This window comes from Anser brachyrhynchus (assembly GCF_964034855.1).
Source record: "Anser brachyrhynchus genome assembly, chromosome: 20".
Lineage (NCBI taxonomy): Eukaryota > Metazoa > Chordata > Aves > Anseriformes > Anatidae > Anser > Anser brachyrhynchus.
The window spans coordinates 783,327-800,639 of NC_137713.1; the positions used below are offsets into that span (position 1 = coordinate 783,327).

At 46.3% G+C, this 17,313-nt stretch overlaps 1 long non-coding RNA gene across 6 annotated transcripts in view; it reads left to right on the plus strand.

Moving 5' to 3' along the window:
• Window positions 1–17,313, plus strand: part of LOC308180605 — a 193,693-nt gene that overhangs the window by 107,347 nt on the left and 69,033 nt on the right. The gene's annotated exons all lie outside the window — the stretch shown is intronic.

Below are 17,313 nucleotides of genomic sequence, written 5' to 3' on the forward strand. Positions count from 1 at the left end.
AGACAGAGGGCAGGAGGTGGAAAATATCAAAGGGAGCCAAACTAGGCTAAAGCAGGAAAGGAGAGAGCAAAGAAATGAAGTGAAACGGAAGGGGAAAGATCTATGTTACAGGGGATGGTAGGGGGCGAACCTTCCACTGTGCTGGGGCTGGTGTGCAAGCAGCAGCAGATGTACTTACCTGTCTCTGCCAGACCCGTACCTCAGATGGGTCTGCCCTCATTCGGGGGCGGGGGGCGAAACGGGGGAACAGGCCCTCTGGTAGGGGCCATGGGGGCAGTTCTGGTCTTCCCAAAGCGTGTCCAGGCCGCTGCAGCTGAAGAACTTGCCCACCAGAGCTGTTTTGGTGTTCAGCCACATAAGTATGAACACACGAGCATCCAGCTGGCTGTTGGGTGTGTTGCTCTGGGTTAAGGTAATCTCCCTGGTTATGCACAGCATTCAGTCGCGGTAAGCTGACTCATTTGTTTGCTGCTATCTGGCAATACTTTGACAGCTCGTGAATTGTGTAGGATCAGCTCTATCATTAATGCAGTTTGCTGTCGTCCAGCTGCATGGAGCTGTGCTCATCTGCCTCGCCTGAATTGTGGCTCAGGTAGCCACTAACGTTCTGGTCCAGAGTGTATTTGCCAAGCCCAAGGAACTGACTGAGAGTTTCCTTAAAGCTTACAGATCCATTAAATTCTCTAAATCTGAGATTTCTGGCAAGACGGAGTGGTTACTACAGAAGTTTTCTTCCCTAACCACCTACCTCCCTTAGCTGTATGTCACTCAAAGCCGAGATAATTTTGTGTCACTGCAAGCAGATGTAGGAGGTAGACTGGCTTTTTAGCACTTAAAGCAGGTGTTTGCTTTATGCTGCTGTAGTTTTCCTTTCTGTGTAACATCTGGATGCAGTGGGCATGGTTATCATCATGGGGGGTTGTAGCCAGATCACTGAAGAGTGTTCTTTTGTCTTTCTTTACATGGGTTTTAGGCCACATTTAATGTTCAGTAAATATTCTCACAAGAAAAAAAGGTAAATATTCTCAAAAAAAAAAAAAACAACAAACAAGACCCTGCACAACACTGAACAACATTCTATAACTAGTCTGGAGTTAATCAAGCTGACTTTATTTAAGAAGATCTTAGCAACCAAATGAGCTGATTACCAGTAGGAAGAAACTTTGTTTATTATCTGATTTTTAAAAGCTTAAATAATTTTAGCCATTGACTATATTGTCAGCTGAAAGAACTATTCCAATTATTATCTTTAATAACTTTAGAGGACATCTTTAAAGTTCTTTAGCTTGACTCCTACTTCAAATGCTACTGCAGAGATGAAAGGAACAAGCTTAACCCAATGAATAACTGATAAAGCAGAAATATCACTGCCTTGCCTCGAAACATTACAGATCAGAGCTTGTCCCTTGAATATAATCATTGTGTATGCTATCGCTGGCCTTTATTGGAAGCGAAGCTCTTTTATGATATTCTGTCATTTATGACAGTTCCTCCAGAGAGTTCATTAGGATGAACATTAATGTGGCTGAATCTAGGAAACTGCTTTTCCTGACATAATGCCAACATATATTACAATACTGTGCCAGTGCAGCAGGGGAGCTTTATGGTTGTTTTGTGTGTGTGTGAGTGTGTTGCAAATTGCATCACTTTTTAACTCTCTTTGTAAAGCTGTATCTTTTTTTCCTAAATTGCCACCACTATAAATATGTGTAATAGGGTGCCTGAACAGCTGTTTTGTTCAGCAGTTATCTATGATGATTATGTATTCAGGGGTTAGTTTTCAACACTGGAGAGCTGCAATTAATCTATACTGTGCTTCAAACCACCAGAGCAAGCAGTTGGGTTTTCCCTTCACTTTACTGGTGTTCCTTAGAGATCCTTATACATAAAAATCTATATTAGAAACCAAGGTAAAGGACAGAAGTAACGGCGAAGAAATAGCTGATGACTTCCCCTTCTGTCTGTTTCCACACCCCTACGTTATGCTGTATTAGCTAACTTAAGGTCCAAAGTTGTGTCGCTCCTTTCCCTATCCCACTGTTGTTCCCACCCCAAATCTGATATGGCGTGATGGATAAATACAGAAGAAGGCTGGTTTCTTAAGTGGAGTAACATGGTAATTGTCCGTGGAATCATGAATGTATTTCTAGGACCCACTGAATGATACAAAGTTCAGCTACAGCGCGCTGTGACATTGCTTGGCTATTCTGAGGAGGTATCTGGGCTTAGACCACCTGAAATCACTGGGTCTGTCTGTGCTCACTTCAGCTTCTCCAACCGCAGAGGCAGGGAAGGGTGTTAAAGATGAGTGTCAAGAGCTCTTAGAAATCTAAATCTAATCTGAAAAATCTAACGCATGTATAGGAGAGAACACTATAAAATGCTGTTACTAAGGTTAAAAGGTTAGTTTTGTTTTGACTTATATAAGAAACGTACAAACAACACAAATAATTAGAGTTTCGTGTTGATTATCGCAGATTTGTCACCAAGTGCCTTCAGACACGGGTTTGTTAGCTTCTCAGTGTGACTAACAATCGCTGCACGCAAGTCTCCGTTTGATGTAATCCGGTGCCCGTAAGCTGTCAGCTGGTGGGGAGGGGCGAAGGCGAGCAACTACGTCTTCTGTATTGCTTTGTGCAGATGAGCGTGTTTGTTACTTGGTTTGGGATAAATGTCACCCAGATATAAATATTAGAAATGTTATCTAGATGTAAATATTAGCGCTGGGCATTCATAAAAGCACTAGACTGAATTCCCATATATGACAAGGACTTTTTACATCATTCTGGCCCACTGAAAAGAGGGGTAAAGGATTCCTAAAATGACTGTATATCATACTGACAGCCAAGCAGCTAAGTGCCTGTCTTGTAAGTAAGATCTGTGCTTTCTCTGTCTAGTTTATCCTGCAGGGATGTACCAGAGGGAAAGGAAGGTTGTCAGTGCGGACAGCAACTTGCCCAACACAGTGGTGCAGTTTAAGCTCTCTCTCCAGAGCCGCGGGGGCTGAGGTCAGGCCTCTGGACAAGTAACTTCCAGTGGTGGGAGCAAGTAACAAACCAGAGGAGTGGAGCACTGGCTCTGGTACCTGGGGGTTGTGCTGCTGGTGTTGGCAGCTTCCTGGGGCTTGGCGCTTGGAGGGGTGGGATCAGTCTGAGGCTGAGCGTCTGTTCCCCACGTTTCATTCAGCTGGAGAACACTGAAGCTGTAAGCTGCCTTGTGCTTTTTGCTGTCTCCTTACTCTAATCTCCTTTCTGGGTCAATTCCCAGGTACAAGAGCCGTTCCGTTATGTTTTTAATTGTTTTTAGTTCAGTCTTCCGAACCGCCAGCAAGGGGCTGGCAGCGCTGACAGGACACACTGCGTCGCATCCTGCACAAGCACCTTATCTCGCTGGCGCTGCCGTGGGCAGCGTGCCTGGGAGACTTCCACAAGTAGGGGCACTTATCGTGGCTGTAATGAGCTCCTCTGCCCCCGGGAGGATGGCTGCTACAGGGCCAAATGGGCTTTGTCTCTGGCAGCAGCCCCCAGCCCCTTGGACTGAGCCGGGGGGGCCTGGGGAGCCTGGTCAGTGGGTGGGGATGCGGCTCTGGGGAAGGACTCCGAGGGCTGCAGGTAGGGTGCTGGGCTCGGGGGGACCCTGAGCCTGAAGTCCCGGCAGCTGTGTTCTGGGGGGGGGGGAAGTATGGGGACATCCCATGCTTCGTGGAGCTGGTGTTACAGACTGCCGATCAGAAACTCCTCGTGTCCGCTGCAGCGGGAGGCAGGTGAACACAGTGAGTCCTGTAGGGTCGCCCAAGAAATGGGACTGGGAGGGAAAAGCTGCAAATCCCAGTGCAAGGCCATCAACCTGGGATGGCAGGATTATCCCCGCTCCTCAGCATCCTGGGTAAGATCACACATCTGCTGGAGGCAGCCCCTGTGTGGATGTGACTGCAGCTTGGACAGAGGCAGAGCAGCTGTGAATCTAGCATGGCAACAGACGGGGGAGTGAAAAACGGGGCAACATAGTTTTTCTGCCTGTATTTGGCAGAGCTGGGGCCTGAGACTTGGTTTCTGGTGTCACGAGATTCCTTGACTCTGGCAGCCCCTTGTTAACCCTGTTGCACACAAATCATGGCAGCAGAGCACTGCATGTGAACTGCTCTTCACAGGTGTGCCAAGTTAACGACCTGCGGTCGTGTTCCCTCCGCCTGCATCCGCTGGTGGCTCTTCTGGGAGGTCTGCAAGGTGTTCTGAGCTGACAGGACAGACGTCTTGCATGCTCAGGGCTAACTGATGTCAGAAGGAGGCAGACAGGTTATGACTCTATTCTTAATAATTGGGAAGATTGGAAACCTCTCCACAGTCCTGTACCAAATGGTTTTTAACAGCTAGTTATTTCCTTGAATAGCCTGCATTAGTATCCCATATAGCTGAGGAATATGCTGGAGTGGTGGGATTGATTGATGGTAATTTCAGGACGTGACTGGGAGTTCAATTGACTTTTAGAAAATGTTTAAACAAACAACCTAAAGAGAGTTGGTTTTGTGGAGGCTTAGCAGGCATGAAATTTTGTTCCGAACTAGAACAAAAGAAACGAAATATCAGATTTACAGAGCTATTAATGTTTTTAAATGATTTTGCTTTGCTGCAGTCAAGTCATTCTGTTCAATAAAATCAGTGCTTCATTGTATTTTGCTGTATTTTACATGAATATTGATATCTGACCAGAACACAGTACAGTTCAGTACCATCTTGTGTTCTCTAATGATACGAATGATAAATAACAGCATAATCAACTTCAAAATAATAAACTGCTTTAAGGCCAGTCCAAGCCCCCTCAGTTCTCCACTTCAATAAAGCCAAAGCAGAACAATTAGATTCAAGGATTTTATTTCCACTCTTTTTTAAAATACCATTTTTTATCAGCGTTAGTAATGTCAATGGATTTTTGTTTCCAGTAAGATGACATTTTCCAGCAGAAAATTTTTCATCGTTCTGATCAGTTGTAGTTGCCATCTTTCATTGCTGGCATCAGCTGCAGCTTAACGCTTGGCTCTGCAGGTGGCCTTGAGCCAGGCATAGCCCTACGTGGCCATCGTGTTTTGGGGTCCGTGGGGCAGCAGTGCCTGGTGAATCCTGTGCCCTGGAGCTGCTGACCTCCCGCCCCAGCCTTTCCCAGTGCGGTGCAAGAGGAACTCCACGTTTCTTAAATGATAAGCAGCAGTTGCTGACTGTGGCCTCAGGGTCTGAGAGGCACCTTGCTTGGTCTCCTCTCTGTGCCCTGCTTTTGGCAGCACTGGGGGTGTGCACATTTAGGTGTAACTCGCGTGCCGTCAGTGCTCACGGCTGTGCTGCAGGGGCGTGGGTGAGGAGGAGAGGTTCAGCCTTGCATTGCCCAGTGCGAAGTCCTTCCTATCCACGTGCTGAGCCCGCAGTTAACTGGAAGGCTGCTTAAAAGGGGAAGGGTGTGGGGGGGGAAATAAAGGAACTTTATTGGGTAATTGGTGAAAGCCTCTTTTTAGTTCGCTGTATTCATTTTGACAGGAGCCTCCCCCCCTTCTTCCCCTGAGTGCTCTGGCAAGTGAAACTCTTGCAAATAAAGCAGAGGATCTGCTGAATGCACAGCCATGCATAATTTAGTAATACTGGAGCCTTCTGCACGTCTCATCACAAACTTGCATTCAGCGAGTGCTAACACAACCCCTTTGTGGATAGGGATTTCTCTGTGTTTCTTCTTTTTGGTTAGATTTGGACATCAGACCTGCCAGGAATTAAAAATTGACCATCAGGAAGCTTGCTAGCAGGGATAGCACTTAATAGACGTGTCCATTCATATGTACATACATTTAAAATGAAGAAATGTTTGTGAATTCTTAAGTGGGTTGACTTTGAAGGATAGTGTGAATAAATAATGGAAGACTAGGTTTTCCTTGAATTCACGCTATTCACCCGTAAGTCATAAAAACAAACTTGATACTAAAGAAATAGCTCAGTGGAGAAAAAAAAAAAAAACACTTTAATTCTGAGCAAAAACGTTTTATGTCTCTGGACTAGGTGTTCTAGAGGAAAAAGCTATAACTTAGGTGTGTCTATCCCCGTGAGGTGGATGTTTCATGCAGGGGGGAAGACAAAAAAATTATTACAGCTAGTGTTAATATTTACTTGGATTAATAGAATGTTGGGCAACATCACCTGAATTAAAATCAAGATTGTAATTAGTAGGTGGCTCATCCTGTTCTAACAATGCAGAATATTTTTTTCACCTCGCAAATAGTAATTAAAGAGAAATATTACATAGCTGCACCTGTTTTTCATTATATGGTTGCCACAGTGAGTAAACCAAATATTTTATTGATGAGAACAGCCATAAGTTTGAAAACTGAGTGAAGAGCATGAAAAGCCCTCTGAGGCTCCCTGGAGATGTGAGAAATCTGAAATTGTTAAAACATATGGTGGCACACACTGATTACCAATGGCTCCTACTGTGGTTGTGAGCCCTAATTTCTCTCTGACTTTCAGCTTTTCTAAGTATTCTCAACTTGGTTATTCCCTCATTTCCATGCTTCAGTAAATCTCTCGTGGCAGGGAATCAACACAACATTGCATAAATACCATTGCATGTTGCTTCACATCCACCTTTTGTCAATATTTTCACTCAATAAGGTATCTTTCATATTTTAATAGTCTAAAAAGTGATGCACCCAAAAAGAAATGTGAGCAATGTGCTGATGGCTTTTTTTTCTTCTTGTGTCTGTACTTATTTGTCCTGATCTGGTGTAAATGTTACTCTGAAAGCAGATATATTTGATCAGCTGAGATTTTTTTGTGGCCGTCTGGGATGGATGCAGAACCAAGGGAAATAGCTCTAGGTAAGGAGCGGGTGATGGGAGATGACATGAGAAGTGAGGAACAGGTTTAGGTTACTGCCTTCTCCAGGATAGACAGGTGCTTTGCAGGAGCCAGTAACGGAAGGGTATTCAATGACAGAGAAATGATAGAGGAAAGGTATTGTTTATTATGGTGAAAATAATCTTAAATTTGGAAAGCTGGTGGAAGCTTGAAGGTGCAAAAGGCAAATGCCCTACCAAGGGTATCACCAAAGGGTGGAGGGCGCTGGTGCCCTGTAGTAAACCTAAAGTACTGCCATGGCCATTCATTTGAAAGCAAGGAAAACAGAAAGTAACCCTTGGATACAGTTTTAATTAATAGTCAGAATAAGTTAAAGTGCATGTGTTTAATTGGATGCCCACTTCCATGCTTTGGAAGAACACGTACGACAGTGTTCCAGCAGGTGCCTGCACCGGTCTGCATGTGTTGGTCTGCAGGCACTTGTCGCAGCCCGCGCGAGCCGTCCCGGTCGCTCGGTTCCGTCGGGACTGTGGGAGCTGCCAGGATCTCCGGGGAGCCGCCACGCGCAGGGCGGCACAGCCTTGCTGTCCTGTGCCCCTCGTGTGCCACGGTGCTCGGGGTTGAGCCTCTCTTCTCCTGTCTGCGTGGGGCCGGGTGTTCTGGGTGCTGGAAACGCCGTGCTGCCCGCCCAGAGCAAGCCTGAAACTGCTCGGATGCAATTTCGGCAACGGCCCCCGAGGGCTTGGGGACAGGCAGCCGGTGCGGTGCCAGGGCGGCCGTGGGCAGCAGCGTGGGGGCTGGGCGGTGGGGAGCGGGAGCTGCTGCTGGGTGCCTGCACTCGATGGACCGGGCGGCTCGGAGCAACTGGTGGTGCTTGCCCGGAGCAGGCAGTTACGGGGATCAAAGATTCCTTGAACCTAGGGCAGGACTTTGGACGCACTTTCTTCACGCTGGTAAAGAGCTTGAAAATTGCATTGTTGACAACTCAGTGTAAAAGGGCTGAACTTGTTTAGCTGATTGATTTGGTATAGGTGGACAAAACTGTAATCTGCTTTTCTTTGTTCCCTGTGGCATTTTATCTGGATGCCGCACTGTGCAAGTTTCACAGAACCCTTCGGTAATTACCAGAAAAACACTTGGCCTCCCTCCCCAGCGCGTAGAAGCAAGGGTCGTGCCACGGCAGCCCAGGGGCCGTGGCCGGGTTCAGGAGGGGCTGCTCCCAGCCCACGTCACCCGTACCAGGGTGCAGAGAGGTTGTGCTAACCCTCCCTGAACTCGCCGCCGTCCGCGGTAATTGGGCAGTGATGACTAGAGCTGCTCTGCCTGAGGAGCAGCTCCTCGGGGAGTACTGATGCTCCTCGTATAATTTTGATTTGCAGCAAACAAAGACCGCGAGGTTATACACAAGTAAATATTTTTCTGTAGGAGGGTGAGACCTGGGCTGCACCAGCAGGGAAAAGCAGGTGAGGAGCTGCACCGCAGACCCCTGACGAGTGGTGGCTGAGATCTGACCCCACAGCCCTGACCCAGCGGTGCCCCACAGCCCTGCCTGCAGGCGAGCACAGCCGGACCTACGGGCAGTCCCACTGCGGAGGAGCCCCTGCGTTGGTCCAGCGGCGTTCCCCGCACCCTGCCCCTGTTAGCTGTCAGAGGAAGTGGAAAATCCTGCTGCCTGAACAAACCTCGCAGTCACTAGGTTTTATTTCACTGTGGTTCTGAAAAACCATCGTCACGTAACTGATTCTAGCACTGAGTGTTTACACTTGGTGTTATATCTGGGCCCGAGAGAGAGAGTATATTTGTATACGTCTGGCTGACATATTTATACTGTTTGCCAAGTTCCCCAAGTGCAAGGTCATACTCTGTCACTTGTTGGCCATTATCTATTGCCATTCTCTTTTTATGTGTGCATGAATATTTATTGAAATTGATTAATATTTATTTCTCATAAATAATACATCATTTTGATTCTCTACGATCCATTGAAAACAATGCAGAAATACACCCAGCGTGCAATAAATACGGTAGAAAAACCTGCTCAGAATAATGCAGTGACCCAGGGGGTTTGCCCAGGGACCCCAGGAGCTCGGCTCAAAGGGGGCACGGCTACTGGTGCACTCGGCAAAGGTCTCAGCCAAGTGCAGCCCCAGCGGGTCGGGGCTCCAGCCCGGGGGCACCCGGCCCCCCCATCCCCAGGGGCGAGGGGCTTCCCGCGGCGGGGGCTGCCAGGAGGAGGCTGCGGCAGCGGCGAGGCTGGGCACCGCAGCTGGGAGCACCCACGCGCAGCTGCTGCTTCCCCGCACGGCTCCGGTTCTTCACGTTGGTTGGTTTTGCCTCAGTAAAATCTGGAGAGTCTCGTCAGGTCCCACAGGCTCCTTGCACTAATCACAGCGCAGGTAAACAACATCAAAACGAAGCCGTGAGAGAGCCCGTTGTCCTAGGTTTAGTTAACTTGGGCGAGAGGGAAGGAAGAAAATAACGTTAGAGGCAAGAACAATTGCAGCTCCTCCACGGGCAAAAGTAGGTCATTTTGAAACACCAAACAGCTGAAACAAAGGAAAGAATAAACAGAGAGAAAAGAAAAGGGGGGTGGAAGTAGGTTAAAAATTCTGCTTTATGAAATTCCAGCTGAGCACCGTTCCCGGTTCTGGGAGCCCCATGGCAGATGATGGGCAGCATAGCCAGCGCTGCAGCGGGGAGGGGGCCCCTGCCTTCCCAGGGAGTGATTGTTTGTGTTGAGCTAGGAAATTCTGGAGAAAACAGGCTACAAATGGCCTTTTGGAGAGTTCACCTCCTCTAATGCTTCTAGCTAAGCCCTGTGCATCCCTGGAAAACGCTTAGATGATTTATGAGCTCCCAACAAAACGCAGTCAGACAAACGCAACCCATCCCTCCACCCCAGTGTTTGTTACTGCAATGCAAACCTTGTCATTTATTGGAAGAGACTGATGCCGGAATGGTTGGCTCTCAAAAAAAATCCATCCCTGTTAATGGGACTTGCCCCCTTTTGGTGCAAAGGCAGGGCACAGAGGGTGGCACCCCCTGAGCCTTTCAGATCCCAGCAGCAAGGGAGGCTGACCTTTCTGCAAAGAGCAGGCTTGATTGCAGGCTCTTCTTTTCTGCCTTTTCCTTTGGTGAGCACACAAAGGGGTGGGGAACTGTATGTGAGAGCCGGGATGCTGAGTGTTGGGGAGTTCTGATTTCGGCCATGCAAAAATACTATTGATCTTTTTTTAAATATGCGCTTTGATGTTCGAAAGGCAATTCTGTTATTCAACAGCACTTTGCTACCCTAGATCTCCAAGTGCATTTTAAAGAGGACAGTAACATGCACTGTGTCTTACAGCAGAGCCTTGGGGAGCTGAATTAATGCTAAAAGTCACAATGCAGACCTCAGGCAAAATGGGGTACTGAGCATGTACACGCAACAAACACGCTAAAATACCTTCTGGACTGGGGAGGAATAGGGTATTACAACAAAGGTTTTTTTCCTGGCGCAACCCAGGTACTGCACAATCCAGGTATTGTTAACATATAGTTACATGCAATAAACAGAGAGGGCCATACGTCCCTGCTTTTGGAAACATCTGTAATCCCCATTCTTGGAAACACCTATGGGGTCAACATACACTGACTGTCACTGTCCTGTATTTATCGCATCTGATTATCTGCCACACCAACATGGGCTGGGAGGTTTGCCAGTATTTCCATTGCTTTTTGCAGTGATCTGCAGCATTCAGTCAAATTTTGTGGACCTAGATCAGTTTATACCAGCTGAGTACCTGGCCCACTGGCTGCTTGTCTGGGCACGTAAGTGCCCAGTAAAGTAAAACTTGGTGTTCCACTGAAGCCAAGTAAGGCGGTTGTATACCTTGCTCATCTAAAATAAAATGAAGGTTATAAAGGTGTAATGATGATTTTCTTCAGAGTCTGATTTTCAAAAAGAACGACGTGCCCAAGCTAAGCTAGGGAAATACATCATTTTCCCACTCCTGTTTGGAGGCAGCCCCCAGAGGACACCCACGGCCAGGCTGACGCTTCCTTGCCTTGGCTCCTCGCCCCAGCAGCCATGCACGTGGCTCCACGATGGTCTCGGGCAAGTTTCTTAGTAGCATGGGGAGAAGTTCAGCATACCCAGATAATCTCAAGTATCTATAGTATAATCCCATACGACCCTATCTCTAATGCCTCTTTTTGAGATAGAGCTGTTGTCCCCTTTTTATGGGTATGAATTCAGCCACCCAGGCTCTCTCTTTGTATATGGTTAGACGGAAAGATTGTGGTGAGCCTTGATTTCTTCTGTTGCTTTTATTTCCCCTGATGCCTCAGCGTTTGGGATTTTGTCCATGTATACTCGTATTACGCTTTATAACTAAGTAATCTGACCTAGTTTCCACTTTTTGTATATTTACTTCCTATGGCAAGGCTCTGAGTCCATAAGTCATCAAAGATGGTGCATATTCTCTTCCAAATTTATCTTGAAATGATTGTCTGGAGGCAAGTCATAATTTCCACAAAGACTACGAATGATTGAGAAAAATCCCTGTTTCAGATGGCAGCAACCTCCACGCTGAAATAATTGCTTTGTCTGGCTGCTCTTTACATGAGCTCCTAATGGTTTCTGCTTCTATAGTTTTTCTGAACCACTTGCTCGTAGTCACGGCGTGTCTGATCACATTATTATTTTGCAAGGGAAAAATGGGGTACACTTCTGCTTGTGTACAATGGATGTATGGTCGCGGTGGCGTGCCGTGGCAGGTACGTGATGTTTGCGTTCTGTCTCTGTCCCGTGGCCCCAGAGGGCAGATCCTGCCTTAGCAGAGGTGGGTGCAGAGCCCTCAGTGCTCCCTTGCCCAGCATTGAAAGCATTTTAATGGCTGGGTCAAGAGGGGTAACATTGAGTCGAATGAGTAAGAGGAAATTTTATTCCAGTGGGAGTCTCTTTACATATATGACATTATTTAGAAATGTATCCAGAGAAAGTTTCTTTGTCTTTAAATAGAGTGAAATATTTTATCTCTCAAGAGAAAATCTGGTGTGTAAGAATATGTACTTAACTTTGACGTGTTGGGTACTGCTGAGGCTGGCAAAAAAGATATTAAAAAAAAACAGAGATTTAAGTCTCTGGTTGTTTAATATCCTCTTTTGAGAGTCTCTTCCTCCTTATGAAATAAAACATATTTTGTAACATACTTAAAACTATCGCAGTTAAATCTAGGTTCAATACCTCTGGTGTCATGCTCCTGTATGTAATTTGGATGCTCTACATTTTCGTACTCATTACTTAGGAATGACAGTCTACAAAATCAAGACAAAAATCAATTTGAAAGTTGATTTTTTGCAACTTCTACAGCTTTATCTTTTCTTGTTAGCTCAAGTATTTTCCTGCAGGAAAAGTGCATTGACGGAATTGCTGTACTTCTTAGTTATTTCTTGTTTTGCAAATTCATAGCTGTTCCATGTTATAAGAGTAGAAATTTCATTAGGGAAATTTTGAGGGTTTTTCTTTTAATTAAAGGAGGTGTCATACGTATTTCGTCAAACTGCAGCTGCCAATTCCCAGATGTCATTGTGGCATTTGTTTAATTAAGAGCAAAATTATCTGCATGACTGCAGAACCATGAGATTGGCTCTTCCAGCATTTGCAGGGTAAGAGCTGTAGCTGGGTAAATCAGCAGAGTTCCTCTGCTGTCCACTGAAAACTAGCACTGTCTACTATCTGAAGACAGATTAGTGCAGAAGAGGATAGAAGCTATTGTGCATCTTCTTTAGCTCTGAGCTGCCACAGTTAAACATCGCTAATGATGCTGATAAGGACATTTTCCAACAGATCTCTCCCTTTCCAGGCTGCACTGTTCACCCTGCTCCCATTGTTCAAGACAAAAAGCAGCTGCCTGTCTTTTTTTGCAGATATACTTTGCCATACTTCACACTTTTGCTGTCCGGTATACTCAACCTTTTTTTTTTTTTTCTTTTCTTTTTACAAAATCAGTTTTTAGGGGTTTACCTTACTTGCCTATCTTCTGGGGAACTAAATCTATGTGACTTACTAGCCTAGTATATGTGTTTGATGGACTTCTAGACATTAAAGTTCCCATCAAAAATGTATGCATTAAGACCAACTGTAATTCAGTTAATCAGAAAGATAGACTTCATTGTATTAGCTTTTTAAATCAGTATTATGGAGGGGAAAAATTCCCTGATGGAGATAAAACAGATCTCAGGCACTAGTGATCTTCTTGCTGACCTTCAAATGAGTTTGGAGCCCTAACCTATTATCATCCCAACGTGAATGAAATATCAAAGACATCTTTTAGCATCAGGCAGAATTAATGATTATTCGGCAAGGGAGCAATGTAAGGAATTTCTTTCTTCACAGAATGTAAGGATGGCTAATTTGTACAACAAAGATTAGAAGTAGAGAATTTATTATAGTTTGTTATAATAGTTTCATGATTTCCTTTTTAATTGGTTGAAGCAGCAAATGCTTGCGGGAGCACAGCAGAGACCCGGGGAACTCGCCCCTCGCGCTCCCTCCCGGGCGGGCGGGCGGCCGTGCGTTGGTCGCTGCTCTCGCCTTGCAGGTGGTCGGTGCTGGAGCGCTCTCGCTGCTTCCACCTCCTTTCACCGTGCTGTTTCTTCAGGTGGCTTTGGCTCTGGTCCCTGCTGTGTGTCTGCTGCCCGCCCTGGCGGCAGCACTCGCTGCTCCAGCATCGGAGGGAACCAGAAAATGGGTGCACACGCACGCAGTCCTCGTGCTCTCGGGGTTGTGTACAGGGTGGCTGGCAGGTTTGGCTGCGCTGGTCAGGGTGCCGGGACAGTTGGGGATGTTCAACTAAGCCCTGTTAAATGGAAATTCATGAATGACCCTAGGTTACAATTTCCTGTAACCTTTCTTTTACTAGATGGATGAAATTGATGCATCTAAACCACATTTTCAAGCCTGCATCTGGGCAGAATGCTAAATTCACCTCGCAATACAGCTCACGTGTCGAGTTTGCCCAGACCTTCGTTCTCTAGTGCCTGAGTACAGTTTGACTTGAAATCCTCTCCAGTAAATTCAAGTCTGTAAAACTATAACAGGACCCCAGGGCAACCTCCAGTTTCTTGACCTAAAACACACAATTTCAACGATTTTCGGAAGATATTGATCTTTGGCATGTTTAATGATCATTATTAACTTCAGCATTGTGTAGGGAAAAAACAGGAAGTAAAAGGGAGGAGAGAGAAGGAGGCAGAAATTGTGCTGCTAGAGGGGAGAACTGGGTGCAGGCAAGGGGCAGCCCCTGCCCCGATCCAGCCTCAGGTCGAGCGGCAGTGGTGGCCGAGGGCCCCCCGGGGCTGGACCCGCTACGGAGGTAGCGGTGCTGCACACGGTGGGGACAACGGCTGGGAAGGCCAAGGGAGCCGCGCGGAGTCCCCTTTGCCTCTCCCTTTCCTCTCTAAGGCTTTGCTTCCCACCCAGCAGCCTGGGAACTGAAGCACGGGCCTGTCCTGTAAGCACCAGCACGACGGCAGCAGCACAGCATCAAGGGTCAGGGTCCCTGGGAGGCTGTCTCCTCCTCCCTTAAAGAAATTTAAAAGCCTGGAAAGGTATAAATCCATTAAAAGTCTCGTAACAAGAGGTGGAAAATGGGGAGAAAATTTGACCTGTTAATAAAGGATTTAGTCAAACATTTATGTAAATATTTACACTGCACTATAGCGTTAGCTTTTCCAGTTAATCTGCTTTCTCTGTTAATGTCTCTGAGCAAAATATGTTCCTAGAGTAGTTTACAGTAAAAATTAGTGCCATATCTGGCCTATTACTCATCTCCCATAAATGATTAAAAAGGGGTAGATGCAAAAATCTATTTCTGAGAGGGCTTTTTTTTTTTTTTTTTCCCTCTGACCACTGATCATTCTATTTTCTTATAGAAAATAAAGGAATTAAAAGATGACAGAAATTGCCGTTTTCTGGGAAGTCTGCTTTGCTTGTTTGTCATTTTGGAAGGCAACTTTTATTTGCAAATGGAAAAATGTTAAAAATTTAAAATGTCACTTAGAGCATCTGCAGTTGCCCTGTGGAAGAGTTTGTTCACCCGTCAGCCTTTATAAGCATACACGCATGGATTTCTTTTACTCCTGGGAAATCTTGTCCAGTTCCTACACTTTTCAACACGGTTGGTGTAGGGGTAGCCTGGAGTTAAACACAAGAATATATTATTGCATTTGACAATTTTCACAAATGTGCTTAGTGTATTTTGAATATTGAACACAAACAATTGGCCCTTCAGCACCCTGGATAAGCCTGATCCATGCCAGAAGTCCAGTTACTACCAGGAGAGCAACGTCTGGGTGAACATCTGCTGAGGACCAGCTCTAGGCTCCTGCATTTGAATAATACGATTTCACTTTGCGTGCCAAGAAGGCCTGCAAGACTGGAATTTTGACTTTTCTTCAGGTGCATGCTCAGCTGTCTTATCAAGCCAATATTAACAGCCCTTCTGGTTTGTAAGCAGCTGCCCCGTACAGTAACACTGACGATGAAACCTACTGAGGGCCAACATAAAACCCTTTCCTTTTCAAGATTCTGCTCTGTCAGCCTCGATTACTGGTTTAATGGGGGTAAATATTTTTAGAAATGCCAAGACGTAAGGAACACCCTGTATCACCAAGCAGCTTTAAATGGAGCGTGCCAGATCCCTGAAAGCCAAGGATGTTCACCAGGAGGAGACTGTGGCCCCAGGAGAGCAGGAGTGCCCTTGGGTGGCAGGGTGCACCCATGAGCACCCAAGAGCGAAGCAGGGGACCCCAAAACAAGAGGCAAGGACCTTTCTCCCCTTCCTGGCCAGCTGGAGGGACAGCCAGTGTAAGTGCAGGATGGACCTGGCCAGAAGGAAAGGTGCCTCTTGGTCTTCTCCTGCAGCTGAAGCATCTGGGGAGGGAGACAAGCAGGGAAGGATAAAGGCAGGGAGTCTGGGGACCTTCAGATTTTGTTCTGAATTGAAATGCGGAACTTTGAAATCTCTGAATATTCTCAGCAGCAATGCTGCCCTTCCCTTAGCTCTGCCTGCAGATGCAGTCAGGATCAGCTGTGCCCCTGTGTCTGAGCCTGGATTTTCTCTATAAACACCCACTGCAGACAGAAAGTGGCTTTCAATTAGACCTGTTGTTCCTGCAAAGGCTCAATCAGCAGATCTTAATGGCGAGAACACGCAGTAAAAACAAATGCTCAGCTTGAGTAGTCACTGAAAGTGAATATAAAAAGTCTGTATCTGACTGCAGAAAATACCCTTGCATGCTGTGCTGAAGGCATCCAGTTAGGAACCAGATAAACATGTAACTTAGCAACAAAGACCAAATTGTAAGTGTTTGCAGTGCAATGTCACTGTGATCTTTAGACCAGCTCATACTTGCACGAGCAAATACCCTGCCTTGCCAGCACCGAGCCCTCCTGCACGTGTGGCAGGGTTGGCCGTCTTCTGCGCTCCTTTAGCGGCCAGTTCCTGTAACTGCTGGTTTCCTGGGCCTGTCCAATCCATTCTGCTCTTCTGTGGGTCTTGTCAAAACCTGTTATGTCCATTTCCTGCCAAAGGGACCCCCTCATAGACAAACTAATCTGTGCTTTTATCCACCTCTTTCTCAAAGTGATAAACAGTTCGATGAGTCTGCAACATTACACCATATGTCTGCATGAATTCTTGTAACAGATGTGCTGAAGCTTGGAAAAACTTATTTTAGATAAGCCAAATAATCTTTTCAATTATCTTTTGCTGAAAATATTGTATTTTTGTAAGCATTCAAGAGCATTATGGCATAAAACGCTAGCCTAATTATCATTATCTTCTCTATTATGTTTGCTGAAATATTTTTTGGAGTTGTCAAATACACGTCTATTTTGTTATTTGGGAAGGGTTCTTTTAGACAGCTGTATACTTTGTTTCTCAATCATGCAATTTGATCAACTTGATTGCGAGAAGACATTCTCTGGAAGGATAGCTGCGGTGGCTCGCAGTGGTGCAGGACTGCTGCGGTTGCAAGAGCAGGTACCTCGGGTCCTCCAGCAGTGTCCGTGGAGCAGCACTCCCGGCACAGCCCCGGGGCGTGCAGGCGTCCCCACGCAGAGCGCCGGCCGCCAGGGGACGGGTGGAGGGCAGGCTCGAGCATCCCACGGGGCTCTGCTGAGAGCTGAGCCCGTGATGGGTGGGAGAAGCTGCTGCCTTGCATCAAAGCGTGTGTTCGCATCTTTTACACGTTTGGGCTAATGCTCAGCTCCTGGCACGGATGAGCTGATAATGCTGAAATGCATTTATTTTTTTTCCCACAAGTTTGGTGATTAGGCCCAAGGTTGATGGAAAATCCCTCCAGCTGCTAATGTTGCAAAACACTATTTGTCTGAAATTAGGAGAAATTTTATTGCACCAGGGAGCCAGCAGAGGGGATACATTTACAGTTCATCTCAGTTCCCTCCAGAAAATGCTGTTTGGCTCCAGCAAGCTGC